Below are 18,509 nucleotides of genomic sequence, written 5' to 3'. Positions count from 1 at the left end.
GTTTTATTATTATTTTATTTTCAGAAAAACATTTTATTGTGCAAATGTAACAAGTAATTCAGACCTGGTAACTTTAATATAATATGAAATGAAATTCAATGCAAAAGGCAATAAATGATCAGTGATAGATATTTCACCATTGAAAAGTAATTACAATTAAAGGAAGACTGCAATCATAAGCTCCTAAGAACTAACATGTTAATTTTAAATGAAAAATTAAACATCATTAGAAAATACAAGGGAATAATTAAAATTTCCCATTTTTAATATTAGTTTTAATATGTCATTTAAAAACAGATAAAATACTTTAAAATGTATGATATGTTTTAAAAACAAATTGAAAAACTGTAATTACATAGAATATATACAACCAAAATATAGAATAATCATTATTTTATTTTATTTCTTATTTTTTATTGCAGTAACATTCAGTTATAACATTATATAGCTTTCAGGGCCAGCCCCGTGGCCTAGTGGTTAAGTTCTCATGCTCCACTGCAGTGGCCCAGGGTTCGGATCCTGGGCGCGGACATGGCACTGCTCATCAGGTCACATTGAGGTGGTGTCCCATGTGCTACAACTAGAAGGACCCACAACTAAGATATACAACTATGTATGGCGGCGGGGGTGGGGGGCGGTTTGGGGAGATAAAGCAGAAGAAAAAAAAAGATTGGCAACAGTTGTTAAAAAGTTACATAGCTTCAGAAGTACATTGTAATATATTTCAAATTCTGTGTAGATTACATCATGTTCACCACCCAAAATCTAATTATAGTCCATCACCACACATGTGAGCCTAATCACCCCTTTTGCCCTCCCCCCTCCCCTCTTCCTCTGTGGTAACCACAGCTCCTGGGCTGGTTACTTTTAAAAACTGCAGACGTGAGAGAAACTCTGAAAAGTAGAAGTTACCTTTTGTTAAGAGACATTTACGTTTGTAAAGGAAATCATCATCTGTGAAGGTGTCTCCTTCTGTGTACCAGGAAGAAGAGGGGATGACCTTATCTCTAGAAACTCTTATCAATGCGGAAGGCAAGGACTTAAATCTGCATAATAACCTTACTCTTGTTTACTGTACTTTTCTGGTAATCTCCCATAACTGATTCCACCCACCCTCAACATCCTCTTTTGTCTTTAGCTGAGGATGGTATTGAAGGTGAGAGCTTCTGCCATTTTGGTGGGTTACTTAGTTTTTCTGGGTCTCTCCCATGTATACATGTTATAAAGCTTTGTGTAATTTCCTCCTGTTATTCTGTCTAATGTCAATTTAATTCATAGCCCAGGCAGAAGGACCTAGAGTGGGCTGAGGAAATGTCTTCCTCCTCTACACTCTTGATTTCTCAGAAATTGGGTTGCAAGTCAAATGACATTACAGGTTGATCTACGTGTCCAGCTATATCACAAAGACACAGAGAAACCACTTAAGTTTTCCTCAAGATGGTGTTTCTGGGGCATATTTGCCTTGTCAGTTTCTAACGTCCCAATATCTTTGAGCATTTTGAGAGGAACAGGGGAGTCTTTGGGATTGGAAAAGGACAAGTGAACTTTGAACCACCCTCCAGAGCCTGGCCCTGCAGGGATTTTCAAGACAAAGATGGTCTGAGTTTCCCCAAGAAGTGAAAAGAGGTTGACCCACCCTATTCAGCTACATTTTTCTTTTCAATTTAGAAGTTTTTCCAATTTAAGGATCCATCCTGGGGCTGGCCCCATGGCTGAGTGGTTAAGTTCGCGTGCTCCACTGCAGGCAGCCCAGTGTTTCGTTGGTTCAAATCCTGGGCACAGACATGGCACTGCTCATCAAACCACGCTGAAGCAGCATCCCACATACCACAACTAGAAGGACCCACAATGAAGAATATACAACTACGTACTGGGGGGCTTTGGGGAGAAAAAGAAAAAAAAATCTAAAAAAACAAAGAAGAAAGGATCCATCCTCTGACCATTGGTGAGTAGGATCTTAATAGTGACGCAAACCAATAAGCATTTATGGCTTAACTATGGACGTAAGAGGCGCATGCAAAAGAGAGTGCAAAAGAAGCAGCCTTCATAAGATCTGGTAAGTTCACCCACAAAGAGAGTCCAAGAAAGCGAAGGCTTCAGTTGCGTAGGCAGTAGTGCACTAACAAATGAGGAAGGTTGAGACGACAGAAGCCCAAGATGAACTGGGACCCCTCGTGAGTAAAGGGGTCACAAAGCCAAGCTCTCAAGACATGAAACAAGGCAAAAGAAAAGAAAATCTCATCTTACATGCACATTAACAGTTTTAGCTACGCTTTGGTCTCGTGGAGCCACACTAATACCTAGGGAGAGGTGCCACAGGCTTGGGGATTGTGTGTGCTTTACAGAGTACCTCATCATTGCATGGACATTTTCTTGAGGTTGGTGGGAGACCTGTCATCATCTACCTCATTCTGTGACCAACTTAGCCTGTGACAGGAGCCTTCTTGAGGTGGCGAGTGCTGTAATGGCTCTTAACTGCTTAACACTTGCCCACCAATATTGTGGCCTTGTTTGACCTCCAAGATGTCCCTTAGCAACAGCTTCCACCTTTTGCACATAGTCTATAGGCGGGCCCTATGGCAAAGTCTACTTGGGCTACCCAGACAACAGGCTTAGGGAGATGCCTGCTTCTTGCCCTACATTTTTCCATTTTATGACAAATGACACAGAAAAACAGAGATAAGGAAAAATAGCAACTGTCTTTGGGAGGAGAAGATGAATAAATCAATTAGTACTCAGTAGATCATACTAGGTACTCATAGCTAAAAGTCTCCCAATTCCAGAGAATGCAGCCTAAGGGGCTACAGGTGGAGATCAAATTAGGATTTCCCATTGTTTCAGAATTTAGATTTGTTTTAGAATTTAGCTAGAATCAGATGGTGAAAATTTCAAGCGTCCCTGAAATCAAAACCCTTACAGTGAAGGCCCAGCCAAGGTTTTCTCCTAATGGCTGATGTAATTCCCCTGAGGCTGACAGAGGTTTGGTGGGACCCTTAGCCACAAATGAGAGTGCAACCTGCATTTCTGCCCATCTCGGACTGCAAAATGGAGTGCAACCCCAATTTTGCTTTATGCAGCCTTCTGCATATTGTTGCATAATTAAAGAAAAAATATCATTCTGTCAATGTACATCATGCCAGGAAGCACAAACTATGCTAAGTGAGCAGTTGGGTTATCTTCATCTGCACAACACTGTGAGGTGTGGGGCACCATTACAGCCACGTGACCCACGAGGAAATCATAGGATGTAGCCCCTTGTCCCAACCAGACCAGTGGTGGCACCAGGACTGGAGGAGGCCACGTCTGACAGAGACAATGCTGGCAACCACAGCCCTGACCTATCGTCCCTGGACCAACAGCGGTATCTCTGAGGAGCTTGGAACCCAGTCCATTCTAGAGCCATGGAATGAAGTGCCAAGCTTTTTGGGGTAGAGGTAGGAATAGAGAATTTTCCTAACTCGAGGAGGCTTTCAAAGCAGGAAGTGTGTGTGATAACCATGGCAGAGAAGGGAACTTCCCAGTTACCCCCAGGGATTCTGTGGGCCCGTTGGGCAGAGCTCCTCAAGGGCAGGATTGCCAGAACATTCCAAATATCTCAGAGCCCTTAGACAAGCAATGCCCAAATGCAGAGGTGAGGGGATGGTGGCCTCCAACAGAAGTCAACAACCTGGGAAAGAACATACAGCCAGAGAAGAGGCAGAACCTACAGAAGATGGCCTGAGGTTCCCAGCAGCCACTTTCTCAGGTGTCCCCAAAAGCTCACCCTCCGTGGAAGCACATGGGAGAAACACACACACACTCCCTCACGGAGAGACAACAAAGGGAAAAACAACAGCTGACGCCAACAGTAGCAAAGCAGCAGACAGTGGAGACAATGGACCTGGCCAAGGCTGTTCCTCCTTTAAAGTCTGTGGTAGGCTTCGCGCGACATACAGGAGAGAACCTCACTGTCCACAGCAGGGAGTCAGCGGAAGAGCTAGAGTGGTAAATTTGAAAGGAAGGAAGAACAGATGGGGAAGAACCAAAAAGTAGAAAACGGAGCTAGAAGCTCGGGATCAAGGCAGCTCTCCTGGACTCCCAAATAGAATAAAACCCATACACCATAACTCCCCACCACATATTACAAAGTCAATTTGGTAGAGTCAGGAAAATGGCAGAGAGAAGAAAATATGAGGGATAATCGAACCAGCTTACCCTGAGGAAGCACAGCCATTTGGGGGATATCTGGGGAATTTGAAAACTTGCTTTCTGCCGCCCTGGCATACCCTTACATTCCTTACGCCGTCCACTCACCTTCTCTAGAACCACCCCCACCGCCCTGCCCCCTGTAGCCCCCCAGAGCTCCTCTACACAGAACTTGCACTCAAATTCATGCAACAGTCCTTGACTCGGTCCCAGTGGCTCAGGAAGTCTCCTAGAGCAGGAGTAACGGACGTCTAAACAGCTGGCCCCGGAGCCGCGTCATCCACATGAGACACGCCCCAGGCAGGACAGCGCCGGCGTTACTTTCCTTCCGGCCCATGCCCCGCCCCCTGCGCACAACTTCCCCGCCCACTCTACCCTCCCAGCCAATGGCGGTCAGCAGACATAACAGGAAGTGACGTCCTCACCCTCCAGGTTTAGGCTGCCTGTGGAAGGTAAGGCCTCGTGTCCGTTGTTTTCTCTTCATCCAGAGATAAACTTTGAAAACGGGCTCGAGCTCTTGAAAATGAAAAGCACAATAGTAGCGTAAGAACAACAACAACAAAGATTTGCAGGATCATGCCGAGGACGTATGCTAGAGATCAGAGCAAAAATTTTAAGGGACTAAAAGGGGAAGAAAGCTACTCGCAAAAGGCGGGTCTGGTAAGTCCAGGTTTGAGGAACAGGATTTCCAGGAACAAAGAGCTGTTACCACAGTCACAAGCTCACCACGGAGAAGGAATTGGGAGCAGCATCCCACAGTTTAGTGGGAAGAGGCAGGGAGGGAAGGGCCACACATCTTTGTGGCAGGAGACCCCACAGAGCATGCCAAGTCCTCCATGCCTTTGGCCTCGGCTGCTGGGCACCAAAACCAGGTAAAGGCCTTTGCTACAGGATCCAGAGAAAAACACTCTAAAACACTATTTAAATTGGGTGGGATAATATCTTTATTTTGATTAATCTCTTTAAGAAATTAACACAATTTAATTAATTGTTTTATTGTGGTAACATTAGTTTATAACATCATGTAAATTCCAGGTGTACATCATTATATTTTGACTTCTGTATAGACTACATCGTGTTCACCACCGAAAGTCTGGTCGCCGTCCGTTACCATACACACGTGCCCCTTTACCCTTTTCGCCCTCTCTCCATCCTCTTCTCCTCTGGTAACCAAGAGTCTGTTCTCTGTATCCATGAGTTTGTTAGTTTATCTCCCACATATGAGTGAAATCACTTCCTTTTGAATGTGGGTACATGAGAGTACTGTAACTTTGTCACCAACAAAAAATTCCAATTCTTATGATATCACGTTATGGTAGCTACAGATATGTCCACAGGATTCTTGGGCTCTTTCTCTGGAGCTGGCCAAGTGTGCCAAGGCAGAAGAGCCCTGGCTGAGGAAGCTTGGGGCTAGAGAGACATTGTCTAGAGGATCAGTGCCTGCCTTCAGCTGGGTAATCCATGAGCTCCTTCATCTGTTAACTGAAGGGTTGGTGGTTCAAGCCCAGTTGGTCATACTGGGTTTTGACCGATTCCAGGTTCTTTTAAGATATGCTTGGGCTGCACATTGTCTCTTAACTAGCTTGTCTCTTAACCTTATCCTCAGTCTCCGTACTTTAAATCAGACGTGGAAAACTCCTGCTTGAACTTGCAAGGTTCATGTTAGTTACTGAAGAGTTTTGGTAGAAAGAATTTTGTTTTAGGGGTAACAGCAAGTTTTGGAGTTCCAGAGCCTACGTTTCTTACAGACTGTGTGAATAATCTTTCTTCCCGAGGCTGGGTTTTTACAGCTGCTCGTTTCTGGAAACCTGATGTCAATACCCTTAAGTTAAATCATCGGGAACACATGTCTTATTGAACAAGTTGCATTTTTTATTCCTTGCAGCCAGAAAAAACACACCCCGTGGTCTAACCTATGAAAGGACTTGGGCTTCGGTTGGGTGATTTGGGGAGGATGGGAGGAAGCAGAGTGTGCCCCCTAGTGAATAGTGTGGTCCGCACGGGCAGTTCTATGATTGGAGTAAAGAGGTAACAGTCATTTCCTATGGAAAGAGGAGGGTATTTGGGATTTTGTAGATTGCACAGTGACCTTGCCTTTGTCTGTGCCTGGACAGAATTATGAGGTAGCATTGTTTTGTCTCATTTTTATCTAGATTTCGGAGTAATCTTGTGTGAGGCTGATGTTCTACGTCTGAGGTGATTTCCGACAGGAGAACTAAACAGTCAGGCTGTGTGTCAGAGCAGTGCAGCTGAGCAGCAGAAGCTGGTATTTTCTCTCTCACTGGAAATCCCTAAAATAGAGAAGAAGGCAGAACACTCCAGTCTCACAAGCTGTAGGGGCAAACCTGGCTGGGTAACAGTGTGACTTTAACGAAGTTTCTTGACTTGTCTGTGGCTCGATTTCTCCTTTTAACATGTGTCAGATAGGAGTTCTTCCTGCATGGTTTGTCCCAGGTTTACATGAGACGTGCAGGTGAAGCGTGGAGCCCAGAGCCTGGCACATAGTGAGTACTCAGCACATAGTAGCTCTTGCCTTCCATCCCTATCAGCATTTCTTTGATCTGCCTTGTTCTTTTGAACAGCTGCGGGCCCTTTCAGGGTGCGGATGGAGCGTGACGAGTCAAGGTTCTCCAACTGAGGAACATGAAATTGGTTCCAGTGTCTATTTTTACAAACAGTGCTGCAGTGGACGTGTGTAGATCTGTATTTATACATCTCCATCACCGCCTGTGTAAGTGTTTCTCTAGTATATACTCCTGGAAAGAGAATTGCTCAGTTTAGAAATATGTTTGTACATACCTAATTTTTGTTTATTCCTGCCCTATGGCCTTGCAGCGAAGCTTTACCAATTCGTATTCCGAATCATTTAGGAGAATATTCTTGTCTCCACCCCCTTGCCAACACTGGATAGCATTTATTTTTGCCAACACCTATCACTTATTTTTGCCAACAATTAACCCCTTATTTAGAGATTTAACCAGTAAGTACTCTCATTGGCATAACTTATCTGACATCCTGGAAAAGCTGAAATCAATATGATTTTTCTCTATGCTCTTCTGTTTTCTGACTGCTGTGTTCTCTCAGATGATCTGGGCCAAGAGCAGTGCAAACATATCCCTCTTACTTGTTGGATGCTACTGCCTGTGGGTTCACACGCTGTTCTGGATTTTGAGGGTGAGGGGCTGGTTCACAGGAGAGGTTTGAGGTTGGGCTTACCTAACTTCCCTTGACAGACAGGCCAGGCTCGAGCAATTGGGAACTCAGTCATTCTGAAAAGTGAGGTTTCCACGATGGGGCTTGAGAAAAATACAAATTGGTAAACAGAGACGTTTGAATTTTCGTTAGAATGAGACTTTAAAAAATAGATCTTTTCTGTATTCCCAGTCCAAATAAGTGGGGAGATTGCATTCAAAGGACTTTGTCTGGGGAACTTGCTCTAGCGGCGGCTCTCTTGCTCTCCTTGAATTGGTTCGCCCATGCTGGTAACTGGCACTTGCTATAACACCTTGTCTGGTGAGTTCAGGAGAACAAGGAGCTAAACATAATCTGCAGTAGGAAACAGAGACAGCTGATGGATTCGTAGACAATGTTACGTGGAGTTAAGTGTTGTACCCTCTTTATTCTTTTAGAGGTCTGCTTGGTAACGTGAAAGAGACGTTCGTCCAGTGCCTGAAATCCCCTTCAGAGTGTGTTCCCATTACAAGGGCTTGGCAATAGTCACCTGGAGTGAGCACACCATTTCTACTGTGGTCTTTGATTTTTTTACTTTATAGGGATTAGCATACATGTTTCTGAAAATTGAAAAGTCAGGAGAGTAGAGGTAAGTATCTGAATTAGTTCCTTATTGATGCATATTAACAGATTACAAAAACAGTGGTGTGAAACATCACACATTTGTTGTCTCACAGTTCTGTGGATCAGAATTCTAGAATGATGTGGCTGCGCTCTCTGCTGACAGAATTGGTCGGTATGTCCTCCCCACCTGAGTAGGTCTGATATTGATCATGTTGTGGTTCTATGTCACCTGAGAGGCTGCCCTCATGATCCCCTGTTTATCCCTGTCCCTCTTTATTAATATGATTTCTAGCAGTCACGGCATCTTTCAGCTCACCAAGGTGGCTTAGGAGAAAGCCTAGCTCTGTGGAGCCCCAGAATTGACCTCTGCCATATGTTTCTCCAAGAGGAGGCTAAAATAACAGAGGTCTTCATCAAGAAATGACCCCTATGAGGGCTGACATCCCCCAGTGATCAGAGCAGAGGAGAAAATCCAAGGACAAGGGAGACGCTAAAAGTCCAGACTGGGAAGCAGAGTCCTCTTTGCGTCCCACATCACTTAGGAACTCTTCCTGGACACGGGGACGTTTCCCATTGAAAGGTGACCTTGGACAAGGGACTTGCTGTGCTCAAAGCTGAGTCATTCTTCTTACCAATGGGAGTCTCAGAGTCTCCATCCTAGGCTTTTTAAAATTTTTAAATGATGAGGCTTTTTCCTTGTATGAGAATCTCCTTGGAATTTTTGTCTGAAATGTAGTTTCTTGGGCCTTGTCCCCATAAGTTTTGAACAAGCACCGCGTTGACTCTGACGTAGGGGTTCTTTAGCTCTGCAGCTGGTGCCCAGGGGTTAGAGCCCTGTCTGCTGCTTGATATCACGTTCAATCATCCAAAACTGTAGTGGTCAATGCAGCTTCTGGACTTTACATTATACATTCTTCTCTCTTGTACAGGGGATAGACGTGCTCAAAGCAGGCAATGAAATCATCCACTGAAGCATGTGTGGTCCACGGTGGAGCTGGTGTTTGAATCTTCCGCTGCCTTTCCTCAGGCTGTGCCTTTATTGCTTCCGCTCACACCTGGAATAGGATTTGTGTGGAAATGTGATTGGAGTCGAAGGCATCAGGGAGGGTTAGTTATTCTTGGAAACTGTTATTTACCCATTTGATAAATATTTACTGAATGGCTTCTCTGTCAGGCCCTTGTGGAGGCACTGGGGAGATGGGGCAAACGGGTGGACAGAGTGCCCGCTCTCTGGAAGATGAGCTTCTGGCACGAGAGCCAGACATTTTACAGATAATCATATAAATAGATTTTAATTTTGGCTGTGATAAATTTTATTTAATATTTCTGTGTTCCTTGGTCCCATGGTGTCAGCCAGGTGTGAAAACTGACTGAATATTAATAATAGGACTAAAGAACTGTGGTAAAAGATTTGTCCCTGGAAAGGTTCTTCAGCCATTTTTGTTTGAACAGTGGAAATCCTCATGTTTGATCCATTGGCTCCTGAAATTCAGCCGTGGGTTCCTGGAGGGTGTGGCAGGCACTCTGGACGGGAAGCTTGTGACCAAGGCTTATGTGGGGGCTCTGCTGTTGTCAAGCGTTGAGGCAGTGTGGGAAAATCTCCTATTCCCTCCGGGCCTCACTTTCCCCATCGGTAAGATAAGGTTGTTAGTCAAATTCTCCAATGTCCCTTCCTGTTCAGTGTTCTCTGAGTGTGTGGGAGACTGAGATGCATGTGGAATGTGCCCTGGGAACTGCGGGTGAGACCTGGCCTTGGTCCCCTCTCTGTGTGTCTCCTGTAGGAGCCTGAGCTGAGACCACATCTTGAAAACACAGAATTGAGGGAGCAGGTGGAAGAAAGAAAGTCAGCAGGCTTGGAGGATGATGATAACCCAAAGAAGATTAAGGTGCTGGTGGAGGAGGTGCGTTGGCAAAGGAGGTGAGAATAAGGACAAGTTGAGTTCAGAGAAATCAAGGGACACTGAGGAATGAGTACAGCATCCTCCACTCCTCAAGGAGCAACCTAAGCTGAGCAGTGAGGACTGGGAGAGTAACTTACTCCACAGGGAACCTGTGCAACAGCCAGGGAGACCCAAGGATGGATCAGGTTTGGTTTCTCCTGCTGGGGAGCACCAATTCCAAGAGGAGGAGGGAGGCACCCCCAAGGCTCTTCGCCAGACCCCCCAGCCTTGACCTCAGTGCTGCCCTCACAGTGGACGCCCTCCAAGTAAATGTGGGCTTAGAGGGATAAATGGTGTTTGGAGAAGGGTTGGAGATGTCCATTCTTACCTTAAGCAGTTGTGCCCTCGAGTCAGGAGGGGCCAGGGTAATGGGACCCTTGCATCTGAAGCAGTGATAGTAATATTCTTTTGCATTTATAGTTGAATAAAGCTTTAGCCACAATATCTCTTAAATATTTGTTGAGTGCCTCATTTTCCTTATGCTGTGATAAGGACTGGGAGTTCGCCTATTGGTAATATTTCCCTAAGGAAATCAAAGCAGTGAGAGGAAGAACACGAACAGATGGTTTCAACAAAATGCTAGGTCTCCTCAACTGGGGAGTTGCGGCAGCCCAGATGATGGGAGGGTAGGCCAAGGCCATCTCTTCCTAATGACAGAGTGAACCATTGTCAGGAATCCCTCAGGACAATCCGTTCTTCATCAGAGCTCACCACAGGTGAGTGTCCTCAGACATGGAGAGTGTAGGGCAGACCCCATCCTAAGCAAGGTGATTTGCTACATCTTGGGAGAAAGCAGAGCATCCCTGACAGGACATTGGGGACAGGAGTGTTGTTGAGATGACTGACGACTTCCAGCCGCTTTTGTTCAATCCGTTGCACAAATGTTGCTGAGAGCCTCCTCGAGTGCTTGACTCGGTGCTAGGGGTCATGAACGCAGAGATGAATCAAAATTATCCCAACTTCCCGGAGCTCTCAGTCTAGTACCAGGAAGTCATGAGAAGTGTAGTGGTGGTGGATTCCTTGGAGGAAGTGGCCAGTGCTACCCAGAGATGACCTCAGTGGTTTTCCTGGACCCCCTTCTGCTTTTTCCGACAGCTGGATGACCTGTCCTGACCCACGACCCTGAACCTCAGCCAGATTGCAGCCTCTCAGAACCAGTGCTTGGACTCCATGTTGGCTCCAAGCCCTCAACACTGCCAAAGTCTCCAGAGGAAACAGCTGATGTCACAGCTACTGACTGTGTCCTGGCCAGCTGCAGAAATAAAGAGGCAAGTTAATCCGTCCTTTTCTTATTATTTCTTATTTTTCATTTTTTCTTGACGTAACTTTGGTTTTGTCACATTTTATAGATTTCAGGTATACATCATTATAACTTGACTTCTGTATATACTACATCGTGTTCACCACCAAAAGGTTTCCATTCGCTACCATACAAATGGATGGATTTTAAAGTCATTATGCTACATGAAGGAATGCAGACATGAAAGAATACAGGTATGGTTCCATTTACATAAAGTTGTTAAAGTGCCAAGCCATCTGTAAGGACAGTGGTTGCCTGGAGCTGAGGGTTGAGGGGGTGATGGACTGCAAAGGGACAAAGGAATGCTGTGAGATAATGGAAATGCCCTGCACCTCGATTGGGGCAGTAGTTTCATTAGTGTTTATGGCTGCTGAAATGCACCGAATTGTGTACTTTAAAGTGGTGCGGTCTATTGTACCTAAGTTGTACCTCAATGGCATTCATATAGCAATGTACTGTATTTCTCCACATTAGCACTGAGTATTTAGAAAATGAAATTCAGTAAAACACAATAGAGATTAACATTCACAAATTCACAGTCATTAAATGCCTAAGAACACATATAGTGAAGATCCCTGAAAACTGTTTTTGAGAGAAATTAAAGAACACTAGATAAAGAGAAAAATATATATCAATTTCATAGATTGGAAGATTCCATATTGTAGGAATGTCAAATCAAGATTGTTCCAGTTAATATTGTAGCAGGCATTGGGAGGGGATTTACCAGCTATTTCTAAAATGTATATGGAAATCAAAGTACCTGTAATAGCCAAGACAGCCTTGAAGAAGAATTAACTGGAGACACACTTACTAGATTTCAAAAGAATTAGAGGACACACTCTACTGGATTTCAAAACTCACTTTAAAGCTACAGTAATTAACACACTATAGTATCGGTGGAAGTAGACGCCACACAAATGTATCATGTGAAAGAGCAGAGTGTAAGAAATTGCCTCCCACACATACAATTATTTGATTTTTTAAAATAAAGTCACCAAGACACTTCACTGGGATAATGAAAGATGTTTTTGGTAAAAAGCTCTAGAATGAATGAGTAATTATTTAGAAATAAATTAATATTCACAACTACCATCTACCACACACTGAGTTAATTGGAGATGTGAAAGTTAAAATTATAAAGGTTTTGGAGGAAAAATGGACATATTCTCATGAACAAGGAATAAGCAAAGAAATCTTAGACATAACACCAAGACACTCACCGTGGATGAAAATTTGAGGTCAAACGAAACTGGTTTCTAACGCTTACTCCTCTCCTCCCTAGACTGTGACCTTGGAGTATTTTTTAACCTTTTTGAGCTTTTTTCCTCAAAAGGAAAAGGATAAAACCTGGCTAATAAGATAGTGCATAGGATTAAATACGGTCACTTGAACAATAATAGACGCTAAGAACAAATTTGTCTCTGAGTCCTCCTTTACCCACTTTAAATGTGTAGACAGAAAGCAATTGGCAGAGAACAGACAAGATGTTCTAAAATAAGTATTTTCCCACCATTTCTAGAAAGAAGTCATGTATATACTACAAAGAATTAGAGGGGGGCAAGAGTCTTTTCAACAGCCATCCCCAAACCCGGAAGCAAGGCTAGTTTCTCTCTAAGACCAGAGATGGAAGTCTAGACCCTATCCAACCCCCACAGTCTTCTCTGTCTGGAGCGGAATGAGGAAGTCCACTAGGTTCAGAATAACCTGGACCCTTGAGTGTTCCTCAGAAAGACACTCAATCAGTTCTTCAACTCCAAAGATATTGAACAAATTTTGAAACCAGGAGAGGTCAAGGAGAAACTGAAGCACGTGACCAGGACTCTCACCTGAGTCAAAGCCAGGATAGTCATAAATACGATTTCCCAGATCTCTGCAACGGCACAGGGATGTTCCTTTGAAGTGACTGGCAGACCTGTGAATATCGGTCAGGAGGGATCCATATCAATTTATAGGACTCAAAATTCAAAAATATCCCTGTACCCTAACCCAGGAAAGTTCTTATTCAAAGCAATGTGGTGAAGAAAGCATAGGTGTAAATCTTTGTAGTCTTTGATTAGATAAGGATATCTTAGATGTGACAGCTAAAGCAAGAACAGTCAATGAATAAATAGATAAATTGGATTTCATCAAAACTGAAATCTTTTGTGCTTCAAAGGATGCTAATAAGGAAGTGAAAAGACAACGCACAGAATCAGAAAAAACAGTTGCAAAACAGATATCTGACATGTGTCTAGTATTGACTCTTACAAGTCAATAATAAAAAGACAATCCAATTTATCAATGGGAAAAGGATTTGAATGGACATTTCTCCATAGACGATGTACAAATGGCCAAGAAGCTCATGAAAAGATGTTTAACATCATTGATCATTAAGAAAACAGAACTGAAATCCACAATGAGATACCACTTCACACCCACTAGTGTGGCTGTAATTAAAAGATGGGCAACCACAAGTGTGGAGGAGGATGTGGAGAAATTGAAATCCTCATGCATTGCTAGTGGAAATGTAAAAAGGCGCAAACGCTTTGGAAAACGGCATGTCAGTTCCTCAAAGTTACATACAGCGTTGACATAGATGTAGCAATTCTACTCCTGGGTACATAGCAAGAGAATTGAAAACCCATGGTCAAAAACAAACTTGCACATGAATATTCACAGCAGCATTACTCATAGTAGTAAAAGTGGAAACAACCCAAATGCCCTCAGCTGAAGAATGCACAAAATGGAGTATAGTCATAAAATGAAGTCTTATTCAAGGATAGAAAGAATAAAGTACAGATAGCTGCCAAAATGTGGATGAACCTTGGCAACATTATGGCAAGTGAAGAAGCCAGATACCAAAGGCAACGTGTTTTATGATTCCATTGAGAATAGATGTCCAGAGTAGGCAAATCCATACGGGGAGAAAGTAGATTAGCAATTGCCAAGGGCTGGAAGAAGGTGAGGAATAGGGAGTGACTGCCAATAGGGACGGGGTTTCTTTTGTGAGGTAAAGAAAATACTCCAGAATGAGATGGTGGTGATGGTGTCACAACCTTGTAAATAGACCAAAAGTCACTGAATTGTACACAAAACGGAGAATTTTATAGCCTGAAAATTACATCATCATCGTAAAGCAATGTGTCTTTGCACATTCCCACGTCCTGTATTTTCATTAGCAACGTGTCCCAAGTTAATAGTCAGTGGCCAGGATAGGATGCTGTTAGCCTGTTGTGAAATATGTCAGATGGAAATATATCGGATGGAAACATTAAAATCAGGAAGTTTTTGGTAGAAATGAGGTATAGGCAGGAAGCATGTACGTGGAAAGACCTGACACAGAGTGAATTGGAAAATGTGGGAGGGGGTTTGGGGTGGAGGGGCACTCTACCTGACACCTGGCTCCAGCACTTAGAGCGAGGGCACTTTGGGCTAGTCTCAGACCCTCTCTGTGTCTTGGTTTCTTCATCCGCAAACCAGGGAAAGGCCACGCTCTCCTCACAGATCGATCGTGAGGATTAGAAGTAGTATGTATGTGAAATGCTCATCCCCAAAACTGTGAGGAAGGTCGATGCTATCAGTAGGTCCTCAACCTGACTGTACATCTGAGCAACTTTAACAATAGATTCCAGGCCCCCTCAGCCCACTGAATCAGAGTCACTACAGATGAAGACTCTGGACTTGTATTTGTACTAACTCTCCCAGGTGATGCTTTTGTTTTTTTTTTTTAAATTTAAATAGGTTTAATTCCCCAAACCCAATAAAACTAAATGCAAGGTTGTTGAAGTTGTTTTTACATTTGACCATGGAGTCATCTATGAAAATCAAATGTTTCAACTCAGAACTCTGATACACAGGAGTTCTAATGAAATAGTGAGGAAAGTGGTAAAATGTCGATTCAGGAAGGCTCCAGACATAAGAAGCAACGGTGGGCTAGAGTTTGGGCTGAGAGGAAAGATGGCTTCCTGGGAGAGACAGGAATTCCTTCCACGTCGGGCCTCAGCAGCCACAGAGTGGAAGGCACTGGCAGGAGAGCTGGCACCGGAGATGGCAGAGATCTTCATCATAGAGTCCTTGGTGGCCTCAGAGCATAGTTGCCCCTTTGGTTATCTGCAGCTACCAGATGACCAAATGGCAGGTGCACCTTGGTGACCAGAGAAGTTTCTGGAATGCAGATTTCAGTCCCCTTGGGGGATTCCCAGAGCTATTTCAAAGGAATTTGAAGAGAGTTGGGGTTCTTAAGAAATTGGTAGGAGTACAGCCAAGAACATTCATCTTTGTAATATTGTTATAAGTCTTCGGTCAAATCCATTCTTCTTGGTTTTCCAGTGATCTTCTTACCACTTGTTGTGAGCCTATGATGCTGATAGAATTAATATTCCAGGTAAGCTTAACATTTTAACAGGGTATTCCTGTGGGATGTTTTGATCCGAAGAGGTGAATTTTTAATGGCAGAAATTTAGACGCTGCAAGGGTATGCCTCGGCAGAGGACCTCTAATTTCTCGCAACAGGTATTCCATCTCTGCTTGACATATATTTCCTTTTTCTGTTAAATTAATTTTTATTGCAGTAATACTGGTTTATAACATTATATCAATGTTAGTGTACATCATTATATTTCAACTTCTGTATCGACTACATCAGATTCACTACCAGAAGTCTAGTTGTCATCAGTCACCCAGCATATGTGCCCCTTTACCCCTTTGCCCTCTCCCCTCCCCCCTTCGCCTCTGGGAAACAGCAATTTATTCTCTGTGTTTATATGTTTATTTGTTGTTGTTGTTGTTTTATCTTCCATGTATGAGTGAAATCCTATGTCATTTGACTTTCTCCGTCAGACTTATTTCGCTTAGCATAATACTCTCAAGTTCCCTCCACGTTGTCAAAAATGGCAAGATTCCCTCTTTTTATGGCTGAGTAGTACTCCATGGTATGTGTGTGTGTGTGTGTGTTATCACATCGTCTTTATCCATTCATCTGTTGATGGTCACTTAGGTTGCTTGCAAGTCTCGGCTGTTATGAATAATGCTCCCATGAAAATAGGGGTGCATAAATCTTTTGGAATCAGTGAGTTTGTGTTCTTTGGATAAATACACAGAAGTGGACTACCTGGATTATATGGTAGTTCTGTTTTTCATTTTCTGAGAGATCTCCATGCTGTTTTCTATAGTGGCTGCCCCGGTTTACATTCCCACCAGTAATATATGAGGGTTCCCTTTTCTCTACATCCTCTCCAACACTTATTTTCTTTTTCGTGATAGCCATTCTGACAAGCATGAGGTGATATCTCATTATGGTTTTGATTTGCGTTTCCCTAGGAATTAGTGATGTAGAACGTCTTCTCAGGTGCCTATTGTCCACCTGAATACCTTGTTTGGAAAACTATCTAAGATCCTCCGCACATGTTTTAATTGGGTTTTTCCTGTTTGTTTTGTTGTTGTTGAGTTGTATAAGTTCTTTCTATACTTTGCATATTAGCCCCTTATCTGATTTATGATTGGCAAATATCTTCTCCCAGTTGGTAATGGTCTTTTCATTGTGTTGATGGTATCCCTTGCCATGCTTAATATCCCAAGAAATAAAAGGGGGACAGTTTTGTCTCGGTGTTTTTAGACACGCACATAAGAAAGAACGGTGAGAATTATGCTTCGATATTTTTTGGAAACAGGTCGCTATCAGCAGAAGGGCAGACAGCTATTGGGAGTGGTGGCTGAAAGGTGGTCCCCAACAGTGGTGGCCTTTGGAAGAGACCAGGCAGCCTTGGGCATCAGCACAGCCTAGGCAACTGGAAGGCAGTGGCTCCTCAGATTCCATGACACCCCCACCTTCCAATTCTGTTATTGTAACACCAGACCGTTAACTGGCGCACTGAGTCCTCTCTCCATCACTCCTGTCTGACTCTGAGTTACAGGCGGTGCCTGTGGCTCTGAGCTCTGGCATCTTGAACCTTGTTTGGCAGTTCCAGACCCTCAGCTGTTGTGGAGTGCTGATCAAGTCGTTCTCCACCGTGAGTTAAGAAGTCTTGTTTGACGTAGTCCCATTTGTTTCTTCTTGCTTCTGTTTCCCTTGCCTGAGGAGACATGATAATCCAAAGGATACTGTGAAGACCAATGTCAAAGAGTGCACTGCCTATGTTTTCTTCTAATTTTCTGGTTTCAGGTCTTACATTCCAGTCCTTAATGCATTTTGAGTTAATTTTCTGTGTCGTGTAAGATAATGGTCTACTTTCATTCTTTTGCATGTGGCTGTCCAATTTCCCAGTAACATTTATTGAAGAGATGTTCCTTCCCCACTGTACGTTCTAGGCTCTTTTGTCAAAGATTAGCTGTCCAGAGATGTGAGGGTTTATTTCTGTGCTCTCCATTCAGTTCCATTGATCTTTGTGTCTGTTTTCTTTCCAGTATCATGATTTTTTTTTTTTTGAGGAAGTTTAGTCCTCATCTAACATCTGCCACCAATCTTCACCTTTTTGCTGTGGAAGATTGGGCCTGAGCTGACATCCATGCACATCTTCCTCTATTTTCTTTTCTGTAGGACCGGTGCCACAGCATGACTTGTTAAGCAGTGAGTAGGTCCACACCCGCTATCCGAACTGGCGAACCCTGGGCCGCTGAAGTGGCACATGTGAGCTCAAAGCACTCTGCGTGCCAACGGGCTGGCCCCATAATGTTTTGATTAATAGAGCTTGTAGTATATTTTGAAATCAGGGAGTACCATACCTCCAGCTTTGTTTCTTTTGTCTCAGGACTGCTTTGGATGCAGGTGCTTATTATAATGATTGACCTGGGGGTAGGAAACATGGAGCTGTATAACTTTTATGCAAAAGACAAAAGCAGGACAGAGCAGAACAACAAGGATACTTTCAATCAAGTCGCTAAAGCAGGGGAGAAACTGTTGGAGGACTCTAGAATGGAAGGGGACCTGGCCCATCTGACTGCACTTTAACTTCATCCATTTTATAGCATAGACATGAGGCCTTAGGGACATACGCCTCAGGCACCCGGCACTCCACCTTGACAACAGTGAGAGCCATAATTTCAAATTCTAGCGTGCTTTGAGTAGAAGTGAAATTTACTCTTTCTGCTCATCGATGAGACCAATCTTCTCTGAGTCTCTCACTTTACAAAGTAAGTCCTGTCATTCTTCATTCAAACTTCAACAGTGAGGTTTGAACTCAGAAAATCTTATAAATATTCTAGCCACCTAACAAAACACCAGAAAGTTGGCAAGTCCATTCCAGTTCAGGACAGTTGGGCCCACTAGACCACAGACTTTGAGACATAAAGAAAAGAATGTCACATCCAACTGA

General features: G+C 43.5%; 2 long non-coding RNA genes across 8 annotated transcripts; one reads left to right on the top strand and one right to left on the bottom strand.

The window, feature by feature from the left end:
* Positions 1–378: 378 nt before the first annotated feature.
* On the bottom strand, positions 379–4,463 carry LOC139081698 (uncharacterized). The gene is made up of 2 exons (XR_011536929.1): positions 4,195–4,463; positions 379–3,976 (listed from the first exon to the last, which is right to left on the bottom strand). It is a non-coding gene; the product is annotated as an uncharacterized lncRNA (long non-coding RNA).
* Positions 4,464–4,621: 158 nt separating this feature from the next.
* Positions 4,622–17,207, top strand: LOC139081694 (uncharacterized). 7 transcript variants are annotated; one of them, XR_011536922.1, is made up of 11 exons: positions 4,622–4,845; positions 6,339–6,689; positions 6,768–6,916; positions 7,815–8,005; positions 8,094–8,152; positions 8,910–9,087; positions 9,762–9,881; positions 11,016–11,188; positions 11,270–11,414; positions 15,529–15,583; positions 17,160–17,207. It is a non-coding gene; the product is annotated as an uncharacterized lncRNA (long non-coding RNA). The 7 variants fall into 7 exon arrangements; XR_011536917.1 differs by lacking the exon at positions 17,160–17,207 and having other exon boundaries at positions 4,622–4,728; positions 9,762–9,898; positions 15,529–15,711; XR_011536921.1 differs by lacking the exons at positions 15,529–15,583; positions 17,160–17,207 and adding an exon at positions 15,605–15,711.
* The last annotated feature ends 1,302 nt before the right edge of the window (positions 17,208–18,509 follow it).

Source organism: Equus przewalskii, unplaced genomic scaffold, assembly GCF_037783145.1.
Source record: "Equus przewalskii isolate Varuska unplaced genomic scaffold, EquPr2 ChrUn-6, whole genome shotgun sequence".
NCBI classification, from domain to species: Eukaryota; Metazoa; Chordata; class Mammalia; order Perissodactyla; family Equidae; genus Equus; species Equus przewalskii.
Note: the sequence above shows the minus strand (reverse complement) of the source record. Positions and strands in the feature narration are given on the sequence as shown.